The following is a 9,304-nucleotide window of genomic DNA, read 5'->3' as shown; positions in this document are numbered from 1 at the left end:
AGCACGCAAACGCGCGTCGCGGGGCTTGCCGGGAACTGGAGTGCGTCCCGCAGCCTTTTGCGCAGGCGCCGAAACCACAATGGGAAGTATCGTTTCTTCAGGCACAAGGCAGGTTTCACCCCGTTGCCAAAAGACTAAGCGTCCCGTTGGCCAGTGCAACGAAGAATGGAGGAAGCGACCTAAGACGCCGCGTATTCGGAGGCCTTCCGCTGCAGGGAGGAGCCACAGGGCCTAGCGCCACCTAAGCGGGGCCCGAGCGCGTCTCGCCTCCCGCCGTCGAGGCAGAGCATTCTGGGAGTTGTGGTTCGTACGTGTCGCGGAGCCCGGATGTAATTTCGGCTCTGGGCGCGGCGGCCATTTTGTCTCCCCATGTTGGGAGTCGATAGCCTAGGCACAGTGGTACTGCCGCTTTTGTGTAAGTGTGGGTTTCCCGAGCGAGCCCGCGGCTGCACAGCAGTCGGCCTTCTCGTACCCGAGAGAAGCCGCCTCAGACCCCAGCCAGCGGGCACCCCCGGAGCCCCCGAGCCTGGCTGCAGGCCCTAGACTTGTACCAGGGGCCCAAACAGCTGCCTGTGGCATGCGCCACGCTCTCCCGATGTAGACTGGACTGAGGCCCGACGGCTGCCCCTGGGGGTGGAGTTCGCTTCGCTTCCGGTAGGGCAGCCAGGCCAGGATCCCACCGGACCCGGGACGTGATACCCGTGGAGCGGCACATGCAGGAACAAGTCAGGAGAAAAATAATAAGCACCTTAAAGTTTTCCACTTTTCGGTACCGTACTTCCTGTGAATGTTTCTAAACTCGTGATTCTGGACCTGATAATCAGCCCCCGTCCCTCACAGCAGAGTTGTAAGACCCTGGGCTGCTCGGGCACAAGGTCATATCTAGCCCCACCGCTGGCGAGCAGCCCAAGACGTGGGCTTAGCTGTCCTAACCAACTCAGGTGGCCTTGATCCGCAACAGGACGCGGTGCCACGTAATGAACTGTCCGTTTGAGTGCAAAGATTTATATTTGATACTACGATTTGGGCGTGATTTTAAGAGGCAGGGTCTTGCCCAGGCTGTTCTCGAATTTGGAGCTCAAGCGATCCTCCGACCTCAGCCTCCCAAGTAGCTGGGACTAGCCGTGCACAACACCCTATCTGGCAATTGTTTTTTTGTTTCTTTTTTTTTTGACGTGGTTTCACTCTTGTCACCCAGGCAGGAGTGCAACGGCGTGATCTCGGCTAAATGCAACCTTTGTCTCCCCGGTTCAAGTGATTCTCCTGCCTCAGTCTCCCGAGTAGCTGGGAATTCAGGCGTGTGACACCACGCCCGGCTAATTTTTGTAAATTTTAGTAAAGACGGGGTTTCACTATATTGGCCAGGCTTGTCTCAGTTTCCTGACCTCAGGTGATCTGCTCTCCTCAGCCTCCCAAAGTGCTGATATTACAGGTGTGAGCCACCACGCCCGGCCCACATCCGGCTTTAACTTTTGTTTTTCACTTGCCCGTGGGAGGATGTACTCAGATGCTGCAGCCGGGAGACCCTCCCCCCTCCACCCCCAGCCCCTGCAGGAGCTCTGATCGCTGGTTTGAGTGCTTGAACTCTGCATCTGTGGACGGTGCTTCTGTAAGCCGGGCGCACCTTGGGAGTGGCATAGCAAAGTGGCAAAGGCTTTGCCTTACTGGTTAAAGACCCCAGCACCTCCAATGAGACCCTTTCCTGTACCCCAACTGATACCTTTATGAACTGTTTCGTGCGTGCATCAGCACATTTAATGCCCGTGAATAGTGACAAAACATGGTTTGCAGTATCCTAATGGCTGATGATGCTGAGAATCTTTTCATGTGCTTGTTGGCCATTTGTGCATCTTTGAAGAAATTTCTCTTCATGTCTTTTGTCTATTTTTTTTTCTTTTTTGGGGACAGAGTCTCACTCCTAACCCGGGCTGGAGTGCAGTGGCACGATCTCCACGCACTACAATTCTTGTGCCTCAGCCTCCCAATTAGCTGGGATTACAGGTGCACTCCACCGCCCAGCTAATTTTTGTATTTTTGATAGAGGTGGGTGTAGTTTTTTGTAGAGATTGTGTCTCCCTGTGTTGCTCAGGCTGGTCTCAAACTCCTGGTCTCAAACTATCCTCCTGCCTTACCCTCCCAAAGTGCTGGGGTTACAGGTGTGAGCCATGGCACCCAGCCGTAGAATGATTTTTTAATTTCCCTTTAAATTTTATTTGTATTATTCATTGTAGTGCAGTGGATGGTGGTGCCCCAAAACTTCACAACCACCTAGATACTCAGAAGGTGACCTTATTTGGAATAAGGGATTTTGCAAATATAGTTGAGTTAAAGATCTGAAAATGAAATCATCATGAATTTAGGGTAGGTCCTAAATCCAATGAGTGACATTCTTACAAGAAGACAAGAGAACACAGGCACCCGGGGAAAGAGGCCGTAGGAGACCTAGGCAGAGATTGGAGCGGTGCCCATGCCAGGGATCTCCAGGAGGAGCCAGAAGCTGGAAGAGGCCCAGCAGATCCTCTCCCAGAGCCTTCAGAGGGGGCACAGCCCTGTCCACACCTTGGTCTCCGCCTTCTGGCCCCCAGAGCTGTGGGGGAACACACTTTTTTGGTTTGAAGCCACCAAGTTCGTGGTGACTTGTTATGGCAGCCCTAGGAAAGTGACATGCACAGGTAAACTACGTTCACTGCAGAAAACACACAGATCAGCAAAAAGAAAAAAAGCGCACAGGGGCACCACCCCCAGAGACAGCCATCGTTGACATCCTAGTGGCTGTCACCTCGGAGTAATGTTCCTGAAATGCAAACTTCTGAACCGCTTAAAACTCTTCCAGACACCTTCAGGTTGACATCACAACTCCTTCGTCGGATCTTCCAGGGCTGGTCCTTCCCGTGGCTTCTTTTCCCAACGCTCTGTGACAACCCATGACAGGCACACTTGCCTATTCTTTTTCTCGCAGGCAGTGGCTTTGTGTGGGCCTTCAGCTTCCAGTTCCATGGCCTGGTGAGGGACCCTGTGGTGCAAGCCTTTCTCCAGACCCGCCTGGCCTGGGGCCCAGGACTGGGAAGTCTTTGGTGAGTGGAGCCCCTCCCATTTGCACACTGACTTCCGGGAGCTTACATTACAAATAACTAGACAATTACCAGCCAGAACAGGTGCCAGGGAGGATGGGAACAGAGTAGAGGGGTGAGGACCATGTCTGCAAAAGCATCCTGCCCTCCAGAGGGAGTCCAGACCTTCAGGAAGAACGGTTCCCTGGGGTTAATGCCATAGCCTCCCACCTCCCAGCTCCCTGGGAGGGTTTCTCGAATTACCGTTTTATCTGGAGACCCTAGCCCCCATCCATCCCCTCCCACAGGGCTGCAAGCAGTGTCTCTGAGAGGACTTCTGGCTTCCAGGCCCAATGTGTGCTCCCAGCCCTCTGGGCAGGATGGACTGAGGCTGGTCCTCAGCGCAGGCATGGTGGGGTACACGGCAAGCAGAACAAGTGCCTGGGCCCTCTCTGTGCAGTACCCAGACCCCAAAAGTACTTGGCTCTGAGCCCCTGAAACATCTGGTTCCTGTGTCCAGGACAAGCAGAGTGCTGTGAGAAATGGCCTTCCATGTGCAGCTGGCATGTCCCGTGTCCAAGCCCTGTGGGCACCACCTCCTTCAGCGGCTCTTTCTGGCCTTGGTGTAGCACACCTGGTGAGGTCGATACCGTCCAGCCACTCCTTTCTTTCCTGCGGGAGGAGGAGGGATGTTCTCTGTGATGTAAGGATTTAGACAGCGTTCAAAGCACTAATTGGGGCCAGGTGTGGTGGCTCATGCCTGTAATCCCAGCACTTTGGGATGCTTGAGGCCTGGGCAACATAGTGAGACTCTCCCCACCCCTCCAACTCTAAAAAAAACAGAGAAAAGCACTCATTTTATTTTCTTAAGATTCCTATTCTCTTCAAAGAGGTTACAGGCATAAATTTACAAAATTTCTTTGTTTTTGTTTTTGTTTTTTGAGACGGAGACTTGCTCTGTCTACTGGGCTGGAGTGCAGTGGGACTATCTCGGCTCACTGCAAGCTCCACCCTTCCGGTTCACGCCATTCTCCTGCCTCAGCCTCCCAAGTCGCTGGGACTACAGGTGCCTGCCACCACGCCCGGCTAATTTTTTATATTTATTTTAGTACAGACGGGGTTTCACCATGTTAGCCAGGATGGGCTCCATCTCCTCACCTCATGATCCGCCCACCTTGGCCTCCCAGAGTGAAATTTACAAAATTTCAAAGCCTAGCACAATGGCACACCTATGATCCCAGCTGCTTGGGAGGCTGAGGCTGGAGAATCGCTTGATTGAGGCAGTGAGTTCCAGACCAGCCTAGGCAAAATAGCAAAACCCCATCACTACGAAAAATAAGTAAATTATGAAAATCCAACTGAATTATGACTGCCAAGCTTGGCATTTTTGTATGTAAAACTACCTCTTTAAAAAAAACACATAAAAGATGTATCAGACAAACCCATCACTTAAAAGTTATAAAGTAATGAATATATAAAGACATGTTTCCTCAACTGCCTGATGTCTCAGCCCACTCTGCAGCAGCCACTAACAGGAGCCGTAACAGGAGCCCCTCCAGTGCAGCCTCCTCAGAGTGTCTCTGCAGGACTGGAGCCACTCAGAGACGTCCGTGTTCGTGCACTATTGGCACAACTTCATCAGATTTTTAAAATGCAGGCAGGGCGCGGTGGCTCACGCCTTAACTCCAGCACTTTGGGAGGCCGAGGCGGGCGGATCACCTAAGGTTTGGAGTTCAATACCAGCCTGACCAACATGGAGAAACCCCATCTCTACTAAAAATACAAAATTAGCAGGGCGTGGTGGCGCATGCCTGTGATCCCAGCTACTCAGGAGGCTGAGGCGGAAGAATCGCTTGAACCCAGGAGGTTGCAGTGAGTTGAGATCACGCCATTACACTTCAGTCTGGGCAACAAGAGTAAAACTCCCCGTCTAAAAAAAAAAAAATTGCAGCCTGGCCAACATGGCGAAACCCCGTCTCTACTAAAAATACAAAAAGTACCCGAGCATGGTGGTATGCACCTGTAGTCCCAGCTACTTGGGAGGCTGAGGCAGGAGAATCACCTGAGCCTTGGGAGGTTGAGCCTGCAGTGAGCTGTGATCGTGCTGCTGCATTCCAGCCTGGGTGACAGAGTGAGACTCTGTCCCCGCCCCCCCAGAAAAAAAGCCTAATGCCCATCTACAGGAAATGAGTTAAATTCATTTGAAATTCATTAATTATGAAATTGGGCCCACCTGGATGATGACATGATTAACTTACGAATCACAGAATAAAGAGGAGGTTTGCAGCTGGGTGCAGTGGCTCATGCCTGTAATCCCAGCACTTTGGGAGGCCAAGGGAGGTGGATCACCTGAGGTCAGGAGTTGGAGACCAGCCTGACCAACATGGTGAAACCCTGTCTCTATTAAAAATACAAAAATTATCTGGGCATGGTGGTGAGCGCCTGTAATCCCATCTACTCTGGAGGCTGAGGCAGGAGAATCTCTTGAACCTGGGAGGTGGAGATTGCAATGAGCTGAGATCATGCCACTGCACTCCAGCCTGGGTTACAGAGCGAGACTGTGTCTTAAAAAAAAAAAAAAAAAAAAGGAGCTCTGCATTCTCCTGGTGCTCAAGGCACCATGTCAGGCTGCATAGTCATCAGGCTGGTAGGTGGGTGCAGAGATCCGGGGGCAGGTGGATGGCAGACACATCCAGGCAGCGCCCAGGAGCCCTGACGGCTTCCCTGCTCCATCTTGGTGACCGTAGCCGGACACCCCCCCACCTCGATGCTGCACCAGGAGCCTGTGGAAACGTTTGTGACTCAGGTTTGGCTCAGGTTTGGCTCATGGGCCAGGATACGATGCACTTCCCCTGAGCAGGGACAGCGCTCAGCACAGTGCCTGCAGCCTTCACACAGTTCAGCTTTTCTTTCTAGGAGCTAGGAAGCTGTCAGCTTAGCTCTCTGTGAGCGGGGTTTTTAAAATTCTGTTTGTCTGCAGTCAGAGCTTACGGTCCCAACACACAAATCCGCACCTGTGGGCCTCTTAAGGAGGCACAGGGCCCGTGCCCATCCCTCCAAGTGCCCTACTGTAAGTAACAAGCACCCACAGCCTCAGGGGAGTCCTCACTCCCCCAGCTCAGCATGCTGCTGTCTGCAGGATTGAGTGCCCGAGGTGCCTAAACCTGGGAAGAAGATCGTCTAGTGGGCTGCATGCCCAGCACCACTCAAGGCTGTAGGTGCAAATGTGGATTCTAGTCCTCGGGGGCCCTGGAGAGGGGACCTTTCCATACCTGGGGTATAGGAGCAGTGGGAGGCAGATGTGGGGAGAGGAGAGCTTGCACAGCCAGGCAGGGGCGGGAAGTAGGGGGCTGAGACACAAGGGAGGCCAAGATGCAGTCCCGCTCCTGCAGGAGTCTCATCGACCCTTGTACACTAAAGACTCCCTCTCCATCTGTGCTGTGCGGGGTTTGCTAGGTGAGGTCTCCAGTGCCTGAAGCCCTGTGTGCCGGGGCTGGGTCTACCCCAGAGCCCCATGCACCTTCCAGGTCAGCTCCAGTGGTCAGTGCTCATGTCCTCCTCGGTGATACAAAGCCGCAATTCCTGCCTCCTCTAGCCCCAGCTTCCCTCCAAGCCAATGTGGCTGATTTTGCCCACCCAGGAATACCTCGCGCAGAGACCCCTCCAGGCAGGTGCCTGCAGGGCTGAGGAGGTCTTGTGAACTCCTGAGTGGCCCAATCTGCTGCCCACAGAGAAGGCTGGCTCCAATACCATTACTTGATGACAGACCAGTCACTGTGTTTTGAGCAGAAAATGTTCTAATAGGGAATGACTCCAAATAGTTCAAAATACAAAGCGTGTTGGGAGGAGTCTGGCTTGCTGCCCTTCCCCCTTACCCATCTCACCCCAGGAGGTCAGCCTGGGGTTGGTTTCTCCCATGCCTTGTGTATCTTTGGACAAACCCCACTGTGGCTGTCTGCCCTCCTTATGGCACAGGCCAAGCTGTGTCGGGAGCATGCTGCACTGCCCTGGCTGGGAGGGACATCTCTGTCACAGCATAATTACATCTGTGATCTGGTTAATGGGGTCACTCTGCCCTCCACAGACAGGTACTAATTGTTCCCTGCCTGTGGTGCCCAGATGCCTGTTCAACAAAACTTTGCTGCCAGAGCGTGTTGCTTTTTTTTTTGAGATTGAGTCTCACTCTCTCGCCCAGGCTGGAGTGCAGTGGCGCGATCTTGGTTCACTGCAACCTCTGCCTCCCGGGTTCAAGCAATTCTCATGCCTCAGCCTCCTAAGTAGCTGGGATTACAGGCACATGCTATCACACCTGGCTAATTTTTGTATTTTTAATAGAGACAGGGTTTCACCATATTGGCCAGGCTGGTCTCAAACTCCTGACCTCAAGTGATCCACCCACCTCGGTCTCCCAAAGTGCTGGGATTACAGGCATGAGTCACCATGACTAGTTCAGGGCATGTTGCTTTTTGCCCCTCTCCCCAAGAAGTTTACGTTTCCCTGTTATAAGTGAGGCTGAGGATCCTCTGTACAAGAGAGGTCGTTTTACTTTCCTTTCCTATGAACTGTGGTGAGATTCCTGTGGTTGCAGCAGCCAATTCCCACAAACCAAGTGGCTATAAACAACTCCAACATCGGACCTGACAGTTCTGGGGCTAGAAGTCCAACAGGGGTCTCACCAGCTGGAACACATGTGCCCCAGGAATGCGTTGCTTCCTGGAGACTCTCAGTGAGAAGCCATCTCCTTGCCTTCAGCTTCAAATGCTGCCTAAGACCCTTATCTCCCAGCTGCCTTCATCCCCAAAGCCAGTAGTGGCAGACACGGCTTTCCCCCATTGCCTCTCCATGCTCTGAGGCTCCTGCCTGACCTTGCACATTTCGAGGCCCTTGTGATCACACTGGGGCCCCAGATCCTCAGGACACTCTCCCCATCTGAAAACCAGCAGTAGCATCCTCCATTCTACCTCGATTCCCCTTCACCAGGGGGTAGTGGCATTCACAAGGGAATCTCCCTGCCGCAGGTCCCTTCATTCTGTTTATTTGGGGTCTTTAGCCTTCCTCTTCTCTTTTTCCAAAAGGCCTGCAAATATCCAGGAAACTGGGTCTGTTTGTCATGTGACCTGCCAAATGTTTATTTCCAGTTGACAGCATCCCTTTACACTTTACCAATGGTGTTTGTTATTTTTGTTGCAGAAGATTTCAGTTCGTAAGTAGTGAAAGCAATCATCTTGGCTTTGTACCATGCTTAGGAAGCCTTCCCCACTCCCAAACTAGAAAGGAATCCATCCAGATTTTCCTCCACTGTCTGGATGGCCACTCTGGATGTTTCCATCTTTATCCATTGCTGGCACCTGGTGAGGTATGAGGACTGGGGCCCGGCTTTCCCACACTCCCTAGATGCCCCACCCCCTGAATGACTTCTGGCAGCCCATGGGGGCACCATGGACCTTAATGGTGGAGGAGCCAGGGTGAGGTGACTTGGGATGAAGTCCTGTGACAGGGTCACAGGGTCGTACAGGAGGGAGCAGATTTCAGAGCATCAGGGCGGGAGCCCGGTGGGGGTCCTCTGAGGGGCAGATCCTGGTCCAGACACCTACAGAGTGCTGGGGTGGGGGTATCCCGGCCAAGGGGTTGTGGCCAGCAGCAGTTTCCCTGCTCCATGCACCCTGGGCCTCCATTCTGCGAAGGCCTGTGGACATGCTGGTGGCAGAACCACGCGCCTCAGGAGAAGGCCTGCGGTCCTGTCAGGCATTGCCTCAACCTTGCCTGGAGAAGCAGAGCCTCCTGCAGCGTCCAGCTGGCCGGCAAGGTTTTAAGGACGCTTTACACTTTTCCTAAATAAGCTGCATACTTACAGTGAAATCATCTCCTTCCTCCTAACACAGCTACGCCATACCCTAGTATTGACTGCTGCACAGCTCTAGAATGAAGGATAATCTCCAGCACAGAAAATGCAAAGCCTCCCTTCCACGAGAAAGGCGTCTGTGGACCCCTCAGGCGCCATCCATGGGCTGGTATCCCAAGCCCAGCAGGAGCAGCGCTGGGGGACCCTCTGGGACCTTGTACCCCAGAGCCTAGACCCGTGTGCGGCATGCCCGGCCCTCACTATGAGGCCTACTCTGGCCACTTCTGCTCTGAGAGCCTTCGTGTCTCCCCCTGGCTCCTCCCACCAACCCAGGGGTAGAGGGTGGGGTCCCAAGGCCTCTGGGAGACAGAACTCAGAGGGGCAAAGTCACTGCCCGGAGGCCACCAGCAGG

This window comes from Macaca thibetana, chromosome 20 (genome assembly GCF_024542745.1).
Source record: "Macaca thibetana thibetana isolate TM-01 chromosome 20, ASM2454274v1, whole genome shotgun sequence".
NCBI lineage: Eukaryota > Metazoa > Chordata > Mammalia > Primates > Cercopithecidae > Macaca > Macaca thibetana.
Note: the sequence above shows the minus strand (reverse complement) of the source record.